This window comes from Leuciscus leuciscus (assembly GCF_965113295.1).
Source record: "Leuciscus leuciscus genome assembly, chromosome: 24".
NCBI lineage: Eukaryota > Metazoa > Chordata > Actinopteri > Cypriniformes > Leuciscidae > Leuciscus > Leuciscus leuciscus.
This window is the reverse complement of record NC_138723.1, coordinates 29205771-29216482: the sequence shown is the minus strand read 5'-3', so window position 1 is coordinate 29216482 and position 10712 is coordinate 29205771.

Here is a 10712-nt window from a genome sequence, read left to right as displayed (position 1 = left end):
CCTACAACTCTGAATCCTACAGGTCGGTCCTGTCAGAAAACACAGCGTGACATGCAAACGCTCACACAGCAATTTATTAGGTACTGGTTCTGTATTTAAAGCTGCAGTCCATTACGTTTGGTTCTCTGGCGGTTCATAACCAAAACTGCATGTGTCATGTGTAAGAACATTGTAGCCGGAGCTTCTTCTCTCTGTTTATGTCTATGACGAGTCACGCAGGTACTGGGCTACTCCGCAGGGACGCCGACCTGAACCAGTTTAAAATAGTCTGAATATAATAACTTATTATAGATGTACAGTAGTGATTCAGAATAAGATAAAAACACGGTTTGGAAAATGGATTCATGATGTACTCACTCATTATATACATTTTGTAAATTTTAAACACAAAAAGGTTTTGGACTGCAGCTTTAATGTGTGCATAGAACAAAACTAAGATTGTGAGATGGGAGAATTGGTAGGTAGTTCCTTTAGTTCAGAGCACATTCACACACACACACATTTTTATATTAGTGTTCCTCACTCTTAGTGTATGTTTGTGAGATTTGTGTATTGGTGTATCTCACCCTTATGCGAAATCTCAATACGGGGCCGGGGGGGCTGGGGGTGGGGGGTTATGATTAATACAACTCCGAAAGCTGTAAAAATCATCAAGATCGGCATTAAAAAAGGGTGCGCCATGGTCTCAGTCAGATCCTTTTCTGGTCAGCAAGTTTATCTGTGTAACAAACGTAATATTTCACCAAATAGACCAAGAAATGTGCATTCATATTTTTGACTGAAGAATAGTGTTGATAGCAGGGGCATTTCTAGAGTCTGATCACTACTGGGTCATAGGCCCCCCAAGTATGTTCCAGAAGTACGTATAAATTTGTAGGGGGGTCCATGGGCATTTCTTCACTTGTTTTATTACTGGATGAATCAGTATAGGTTTTTCTTTCATACATAGGTTCACTGGATGCTGAACCTGAACCTGGATGCTGAACTGGATGCTGAAATGCAGTATAGAATCACGGCAATTCATTGGCTGATGGTGCGGTCGCCTCCCCAGTTGCGCCATGTCACTTACTTTTATACAGTTGTAACCTTAAATTTGCTAGTTCATTATTTTATTTTATTTTAGTTCACTATTTTTAAATTGATTGTTTTATTTTGGGTAAAATAAACACATGTTAAACAATAATAATCTATTTAAGCAATTGTTTTTCATACATTTTTATGTGTCTTATGGTGCTCCTGCCCCTTAAGGCAGAGCGCGCTGGGAAAAGAAAAAAACGGAGAGAAGAGAAGCGAGTTGTATGCTAGTTAGGCGGCTGTTCATGCCAAGGGGGTAATCCAGCACCCGGAAAGCGTACCTTCCCTGGGGGCCGCCATTGGTTAGCAAGCCATCACCTGCTGTTAGCATTCCATTGACTCCCATTCATTTTGGCGTCACTTTGACAGCAAATAACTTTACATCTAAGGCGTTTAAAGACTCTATTTATCCATTGTTTATTTCTAAAGAAACACAACAATGTATAAAAGGCTCCATTACCTTGTATCTTACGTTATGGCCCCGTAGAAGCAGTTTTTGTAAAAATAGGCTAAAGATTGCATCATAACCACGCGACTCTCTGTCGCTCAGTAGAGAGATTACCGTATGGACAGGAGGAGAAGCTCACGGGCGATCGGGGGGACGTGGAGGCATAAAGTCCGATAAAGTTTGAGTCTGCGCAGTACGCTCAGCCATCAGGAAGTGAGTGCTTCTAACTGTCTTCACTTTTCTCCTTTGAAAGTCTACGGGGTCGCTGTGTCCATTTATTACTGTCTATGGTTCATGCTGTTATGCCGATGCTTCTGATTAAAAAAGAAACGTGAATTACCACCATTGTAACCCGTGTTTTATTTATGTTACCCACGGTGAAGAGACAGGAGTTATCGCCGATACGGCATCAAGAAATAAGGGTTACAGACTGGTGGCAGCGGTTTCACATTTACATTTAGTCATTTAGCAGACGCTTTTGTCCAAAGCGACTCACAAATTGGGACTAAATTAAGCAAGTCATCGTGAAGAGGCAAAAAACAACGCAAGAAGTGCTCAAAATACGAAGTTCAGGCATTATTCAGAGTAGCATAAGCCCGATAAGCGAGAATTTACAGGAAAATATATATATACATTTTTTATTTATTTTATTTTAATTTATTTTTTTATGAGGTTAAGTGCTCACGGAAGAGAAGAGTTTTCAGCTCTTTTTTGAATGTTGTCATGGATTCTGCATTCCGGATGCCGGTGGGGAGATTAAAGTTTCAAGTTAAAGAGTTTCTGGAAGTTTCGCGGCAGTAGCATTTGCGAAGCGTAGAGGTGAGTGATATTTGAGGAGACATTTGGTCTGTTTAAAATAGACTATTTTATCACTCGCTCCGTTCAAAGTTTAACAGTACCTAATCGACGGGAAAATGACAACTGATTCCCGCGTGCGTCGTCTTTCAACGGGAGCGATGATGACGAATTGGACAGCACAACTCATCAATCAGAGAATGCGGCTGTGTCTAATCTCATATAACAAAGGTACTGCACTTCAAAATCGATCTTCCACCATGTTTTCAAGGAACGGTAAGGATAAAGACAGTTTTTCCTTATGGAAAGCCCAATTAGAGCTTGCTGTTAAGGCTTGTGCTGATGCACAGACACAAGATTTGGCCGCCATGTTGCCTACGCGGTTGAGTGGAGATGCTTTAGCCTACTGGCTCTCTGTCTCCTGATATACAACAGAACTATGAACTGTGTGTTGCTGCATTAAATTACGTTTTTGGAAGGAAGCAATTTTTGCAAAATTTTCAGACTTTTGTGAATGCCAGACCGCGTATGCCCAAAGAGCCTTTGGAAGTATTTGCCGCTGAGATTACAAGTCCAAATTATGATGAGTCCGCCATTGCTATGGAAAGATTTAGAAGGTTCATAGCAGGTCTTGACCATGTTCTCCAAGCAAAATGTCATGAGCATGGCGCTGTAGCAAATTAGCTCTATGAAATATTAATAATCAATAATAACTGGTTATAATTTATTATGAATATTTGGATCAGTTAATATAATTAACTTACTGTCGTAAATTAATATTACAATCAATTAACCTGTTTGTCCCGTGAACACTCAGGATTAATTGTTTATTAACTCTAAGAAATGTACATTTCCGGGGCATGGGAAATGTCTTTCTTAATTTACAGTACTACTAAGAGCAGTAGCAAAAATCTTAAATGATTAGTGACTCCAGTTATGAGCTTGAGACACGGACAACTTTACGTGTGACATGAACAAGATTTTATTAACTAGTCTAAACACTTAAACTACTCTAACATACACACACACATACATGCATACAGTTTACCAAGGGAAAGAGAGCTGAAGCAGAATACAGGAAAGCAAGAAATTATAGCATTGTTTGAAATTCAGCAGATCAACAGCCTTGAGCAAACCATCAGTTTAGTTCTAACACGCCACTGTCACCGTCCCGTATACGGGACGCCTAAGTTTACGTCACTATATTACAATTAAATCCTAATTTAATCATGACAAACTATATATTGTTGGAAAAGTCTAAGACTCCTTAATAGATATTTCAGCACTGTTTTTTGTTACAATTTATGCAGGAACAGTAATAGATGAATTTATGACAAGAGCGCACCTCAAAAAATCTACATCATAACAGGAGTTCTGCCGTTTGTCACAAAAAGTCGATGCACACACTTTTAATAATTGAAACTTTGGTTTTCTTGCTAAAAGTTCATAATAAAACATTTAATCTAGTATTTGTCAATAAAAAAATATTAAATAATATTATCTTCTAAAAAGTATAACATGTATATTATCCTCTAAAATATTATATTATATATTTTTATCGCCTTTTTTATTACAATACATATTTTAGTAGTTATCATAAATTAGGTATCATTTGAAAGCTTACGATCTCAGAATTCATCCTGTGAAAACTGTTTTGAAATTGGACATTGTGTTACCATAGAAACGGTACTCTAAATTATTTTATCAGGCTCCTCCCCTTTTGGGCATCATTATGTTTCATAATTTATGCTAAAAATATTTTCTAATCTTGACAAAACACATATTGTCAGAAAGGTCTGAGTCTCAAGGTTCCATATTTTGTGACAGAAGTGATATTTGGACAGAAATGTATTCATTTGTTATGTTAGAATGCATACAGTTAAATTCAATGGAATTCAATGACACCCGGTGGCTATTTTTGGTAATACGCCTAAACAAAATCTCATGGGAACTTCAATTTTTGTGATATCAACTTCAAATTTGGAACACAACTTGGTTAGATATATGGCTTTCATTTTATAGTAATTTTTTTGTAAAACATATTTTGTAAAATATATATTTTATATAAAAGAAAAATATTAAATAAATTATATTTGATTTAATGTAAATTTAAACTTCCATAACTTTTTCATACTTACATTTTTCTGGAGCTGTGTGAGCCAATGAGAAGATTTCCCTTTGGAGGGAAATTTTTACGACCCATTGTCCCTTTGAACATGCAATTTGATTGGATGTTTAACACAAGAATCTTTAAGATGCTTATAATACTAATGCGTCACAAAGTTAGCAGAATGTAATGTAAATTAACAAAACGGGGATGAAGATTGGAGTTTATAGATACCAAAAATGCCACACATTTGATTTGGTTAACCATATTATCCAAAGTCTGAAATATTAACCCAATAGAGTTTACAAGAATACAAAAGACAACCACATTAAAGGAAAATCATGAGATCGGAAAATTAGATACATGTTTACACATTTCTCAAATGGTTATATATAGAATATATAGAATTAACAGGGTTTATTTCTCCTTCTCAGTGAGAATTAAGTAAGAGTCGCAGCTTTCTGGACATTCTTTTGGATCATAAAATCCTCTTATCAGTCTCAGTGTGTCCTGTAACAAGACACCGCGTTCTGCCAGTGTGTTAGCTTAATTTGGGATGTTAGTTTTTGGGGGAAGTTTCACAGGCATTTGTTGGGAGAGTGAGTTTGCTGGATTATTCATTAAATAAATGAATAATTTGTGTGTGTCTGATTGGTCCAGACGTTACAGCGCTACTAGCCTAGAAGAAGCATTGGCTATTGCTTGTAAGTGGGAACGAGCACAGGAAGGTCTCAGGCTTGCACTCCTTTCCCATCTCAGTCAAAAGACCAGCCTGACACTAAATTCATCAGCAACTTCACCCAGTGGTGAATTGCTTTCTGCGATGGTGTCCGCAAAGACCGCGTCATCTGGGGACATTTCATCAGAAATCATGACTGCAATAAAGCAACTAACTGCTGATGTTAAGATTTTCAGGATGGAAGTCGGTCACTTAAAAAGACAATATGATCACAGTTTTCAACATGCTTCCTCCAGTCAGAAAGACTACTCACCTGAACATGGTAGAGATAAACATTGTTACTCCCCGGTCTCATCCCAAAGGAGATATCCATCCTTACCTGCATTATCTCCACATCGTCGAGATGACCCATATTCCTCCATCCATCGAGATGGTGACAGACAGCGAGGCTATAGAGATCACCACTTGAGCCCATCTCCACATTATAAAGAACACCACGTCAGCCTGTCTCCACATCATCGAAATTGTCACGCCAGCCTACCTCCACATTATTGTGCTCAACATGCCAGCCCTACTTCTCATCGTCATAGCCAACGTGTCAGCCCGACATCTGATCATCGCTTACATCACACCTCTCATCATCAGGATCGTCATGTGACAGAATTGCCCTCCAACAAGTTTTCTGGTGAGAGATATGGCCCACGATCTTCTAGTGACCATCTACCCTCGTCTGGTGATCATCATGTCAGTTTCGACGATGGGGATGTTGATCTGTAGGGAAACATCTGGTAGCAGGTACTATGGGCCAAGTATCTGCTGAGTCTATGAGCGGGCCCAAACAAACTGAACAGGTAACTTCTGTTACTCCCACACCTTATGTTTTTGCTATCATTGAGAACATTGCTGTACAAGCATTTGTAGACACAGGCTCAGAAATATCCTTGATCAGTGAAACACCGAGAATGTCGATTCCCTCTCTCGTGAAAAATCAGTGACTGATGACTATCTAGACACTCTTGGTATGTTGCCTATTACTATTAGGGTGGGTGAGGAAGTGTTCTCCCATAATGTCCAGGTGGTAAGAAATGCTACACCGACTATACAGCATATAGTCCCTATTAGGAGTAGTGCTGTGACTCTAGAGCCCATTATGATCCCTGCCAGGTCATTGTTAGAATTTTAGACCCTGAAATACAGACAATGCTTTTGTAGCACGTACATTAACCTCTGTAAAAGCAGGTGTGACTTGTGTTCGAGCTATGAATCCGACAAGTGAGGATTTTCATGTTCCCTGTGGCACGAGGCTTCCATTCTTTACTCTCTCAACCAGGTGAAGAATACACAATGTTGGAACCCACAGTAGCTCAGATACAGACTCAGATTGATCCCTGCCCAAACCCCAAGGTAGACCTCGGTCAATCTGCATTTGAAAGAGAACAACAGATTCAACTATTCAATTCAATTCAATTCAAATTTATTTGTATAGCGCTTTTCACAATACATATTGTTTCAAAGCAGCTTTACAGAAAGTGCATTTCAGAAATGTACATAAAAAAAAACAGTTAGTTAATCATGTATTAATTTAGGGCATAACATATCGCCGGCGTGGAGTCGTCTCTTCACAGGCGTGGAGTCGTCTCTTCACAGGCTTCGAGTCGTCTCTGCACGGGTGTTGGGGCATCTGAAGTTTCCATGAGAGGCTAGGGACTATGATTTTCAAATATGCAGATATCTTCAGTGCAAATGATTATGACTATGGTCGTACAGATTTAGTCAAGCACACCATCCGTACTGGGGATGCGCAGCCCATTAAGAAGAGGGCTTATAGAACATTGCCACACATATGAGCTGAGATAGACAGGCAAGTTCAGCAGCTCCTTTCTCATGATGTCATCGAAGAAAGTTGTAGTCCCTTGGCTTCCCCTGTCGTCTTAGTAAAAAAGAAAGATGGCAGTTACAGGTTCTGCATTGATTTCAGGAAGCTTAACACAGTCACTGTAAAAAACTTGTATCCCTTACCCCGACCATCAGACGCTCTAGACAGCTTGTCAGGTGCATGTTGGTTTAGTACAATAGATTTGTCAAATTGATATTGGCAAGTTGACCTAGACTCTAATGATAGGGAGAAAGCAGCATTCAATACAGGCAGTGCTTTATATCAATTCAAGGTTATGCCGATGGGTCTCCCCTCCAACTTTCCAATGACTGATGGAGCTGGTGCTTCGTGGACTTAATTGGAAAGTCTGTCTTGTTTACCTTGATCATGTATTGGTGTTCAGTCGGACTTAGCGTTGCGGGTTAGTATTACAAGTATTACATGGTTTACCTTTTGCTGCTGCATATCTTGACGGTATTGTCATTTACAGTAACTCCTGGGAGTAACATGTGCAGCATCTCAGAAAAGTCTTGCAGCGTCTTCAGAATGCCGGCCTAACTTTCAACCCCACCAAGTGTGCTGTAGCTAAACAAGAGTCTGAATACCTTGGCTATGTCATTGGCCAGGGTGTTGTGCGACTGCAGGTGAAGAAAGTTCAAGCCTTGGAGAAGTGTGTGGTGCTCCAGACACGTAAGGACCTGCAATCTTTTTTGGATATGGCTGGATTTTACCATCGCTTTGTTCCTAACTTCTCCAGCAGGGCTGCTCCACTTATGGACATGGTGAGGGCACGTTGCCCGAACCAACTGCAGTGGACTGAGGAGAGATTGAAAGCCTTCCGGGAGCTTTGACAACTAGCGCTGTGCTACACAATCCTGACTCTAGTCGACCTTTCATTGTACAGACTGATGCCTCTGAGAGGGGAGTAGAAGTCGTCCTATTGCAAGGGCCACCAGAGAGCCGACAGCCAGTGGCTTACATCAGTCGCAAACTGTTTCCGAGAGAAGTACGTTATTCTGCTGTTCCCGCAGCCACTCGTTGTCCTTTCGGAGCCCAGAGCAAGAAGGCTCTAGATGCTCGAGACGTTGGTCCACCTCCGTGAGCCCTGACTCAAGGGATCCAATGCACTGATCGTGAGCTGCGACCATGGAGTGAATGTTTTCTAAATACAAAGTTCTGGCATGAAACTCTAGATAGTGCAGGCTAATAGGTCCTTTTACTCACCTATTCATAATCACATCGTTATCTATAGGGCGCAGCTGATTGGTTACTGCTACAGAATCAGTAGCCAATGATCACTCTGCTTAACCTTCAAATACTTGGGTAGCATTAGCAAAAAAATCTGATCATAAAAGGATCATACATTTTTTTTTATTTAACTTGAAATTTATTTTTTACAGAATGAATGGTCACAAGTGGCTGCTTTCTTCCTGGAAGGAAGAGGGGCTAACTGAGCATGAGTAATATGAATATCATCTCAAACTCAGTGATCATCCAGGGGGGGCGTGAGATAACTTAAAGGGCTGGTATAATGCCCTTTTCACGAGATGTAAAATAAGTCTCTGATGTCCCCAGAGTGTGTATGTGAAGTTTTAGCTCAAAATACCCCACAGATATTTTTATATAGCATGTTAAAATTGTCACTTTTTTAGGGTGAGCAAAAACGCACCGTTTTGTGTCGGTTCCTTTAAATGTAAATGAGCTGCTGCTCCCGGCACAGAGGGCGGAGCTTCAACAGCTTGCACTCACACAGACATGCACTGACAATTTCTAAAACCTTTAGCCTTTTATGTTCAAACCGGAGTTAGACAATGATGGAGAGTAGGGCTTTGACTTTTGCCCAAAAATCATATTCGAAGTTCGTTTGTTTATTAATATTAATAATAGCCTTGCTAATGAGCTCGCGATTCACAACTTCACCAGGCGTGAAAAAGCCTCGGAATCTGAATTGAAAACAACGTTTACAAGCAAACACATTTACAAAAAAGAATGCCCATAACAGGTTAGAATATTAAAGGATGCCTAATATTCGTTCGAATATCATAATTTTTTTAAATATTCGAATTATATTCAAATAACGAAGTTCGGAGTCAAAGCCCTAATGGAGAGACTAAAGAAGAAGTGACAACATGTAGAAGCAACAGGACATTTCTGAATGGTTAGTTGATGAATTTATGTAGCTTATGTGTAGTTATCTTCTAGTCATTGATTAGCATATTCTGTTATGATAATCTGTTAATCGTGTTCCGGGGCGGGGTTTATGTAAATATTAGCGTTAGTGATGTCACTAACCCGGGAGGAAGCTCGTGTAGTTGTTGTAGTCCTTAAAAAACCATGTGCTTTGAAATTTGCAGATGTTGGTTGTGCTCAAACAGCAGCATACACACTAACTAAAGTTAGAAAAGTGAAATCATAATCAACCACCCCTTTAATAATTTGAATGGATCCTTATAGCTATATGCAGTCGATTGGCATCTCCCTGTGGTCTTGTTTGGAATGGCAGGCTGACGTGCTTATTTGTTCAAGTTACTGAATAACTGAGCTAGTAAAGTAAGTAAAGAATGACTGCAGGGACATTTTTGCAAAGTATGTTTGCAAAAAAGAAGGTTTAAATCTATATTGAATTTAAAAAATAATAACATGGAGTTGAAAAGTAATTAGTAACTAGAATACAAATGATATTGTGAATAAAAAAGGTTGGGGGTAGGCTTGCGGTATTTATTCGGAGAGAAGGGGGGGCCTTGGAGAAAATAAGTCATGTTGCAACCGTCCCAACTGCCCTATTTTCACTGAAGGAACATAAACAGACTACTGGGTCTCAAATGTAATATCTAAAATTCTTGTTTGTCGAACTGTTCTATAATCTCTATCACAATTGAAATATATGCGTGGATATCTGCACTCTTAAGTGAAGTTGCATAATCAGGAATTGATTTTAATTTTGATGGCATTTTTGCCACTCGCCCCCATTAATTTCAGACCCTGATGTGCGTCAGTCAAGATCCAAGAGGAATGAAATAATAGATTATAATCCCGTTTCGAGAAAGAAAACAACGTAAAATTAAAACTTTAATAAGAATAAAGGTTTGTAGCACACAACAGTTAACAGTTAATTTCATTACTGAAGGTTAAAAATCACTCCCTTCTTTATAAAAAATCACATAGTATTAATAAATACAGTTAAGCTGGTAGTTACCTCTTCTCAGCAGTGTCGTGTCGTCTGACTGCAAATCGAGGATTACAAGGCAAAAAGTGAAGAGAGGAGGAGAACAGTGAGGGGGCGAGTAAACAGTGCTCCAGTAAAATGGGTTTAGTGATGCCCCTGACTGAATGACATTTATTTTTCATCTTCTCTGTAGTTTTAATTTACACCAGAAGTTTTAATTTACACCAGAAGTTTGAATCCAGAAAAGGGAAAAGTGCATTGCACAGTGAATATACTGTAATCCTACGGAAAAAACAAACCGCTAAAAACCAGTATTAGATGATTGGCTTCTAGCTGCTTTTATGAGGTTTTGAAACTAAAATCATCTGACAGACCAGCTAGAACCAGCAGCTCTGTCAGGCTGGAAACCAGCTACTTCCAGCTTAAACCAGCTAAGTCCAGCAACCAGCAGATAAACAAGAGGCCAAACTCCCTGTAGGTGAATATAAGCAAATACAGAATGTAAAACTAACTGTACCCCCCTCTATGACCCTCGGCATATTACATAACACAATTGCATGAAACAAA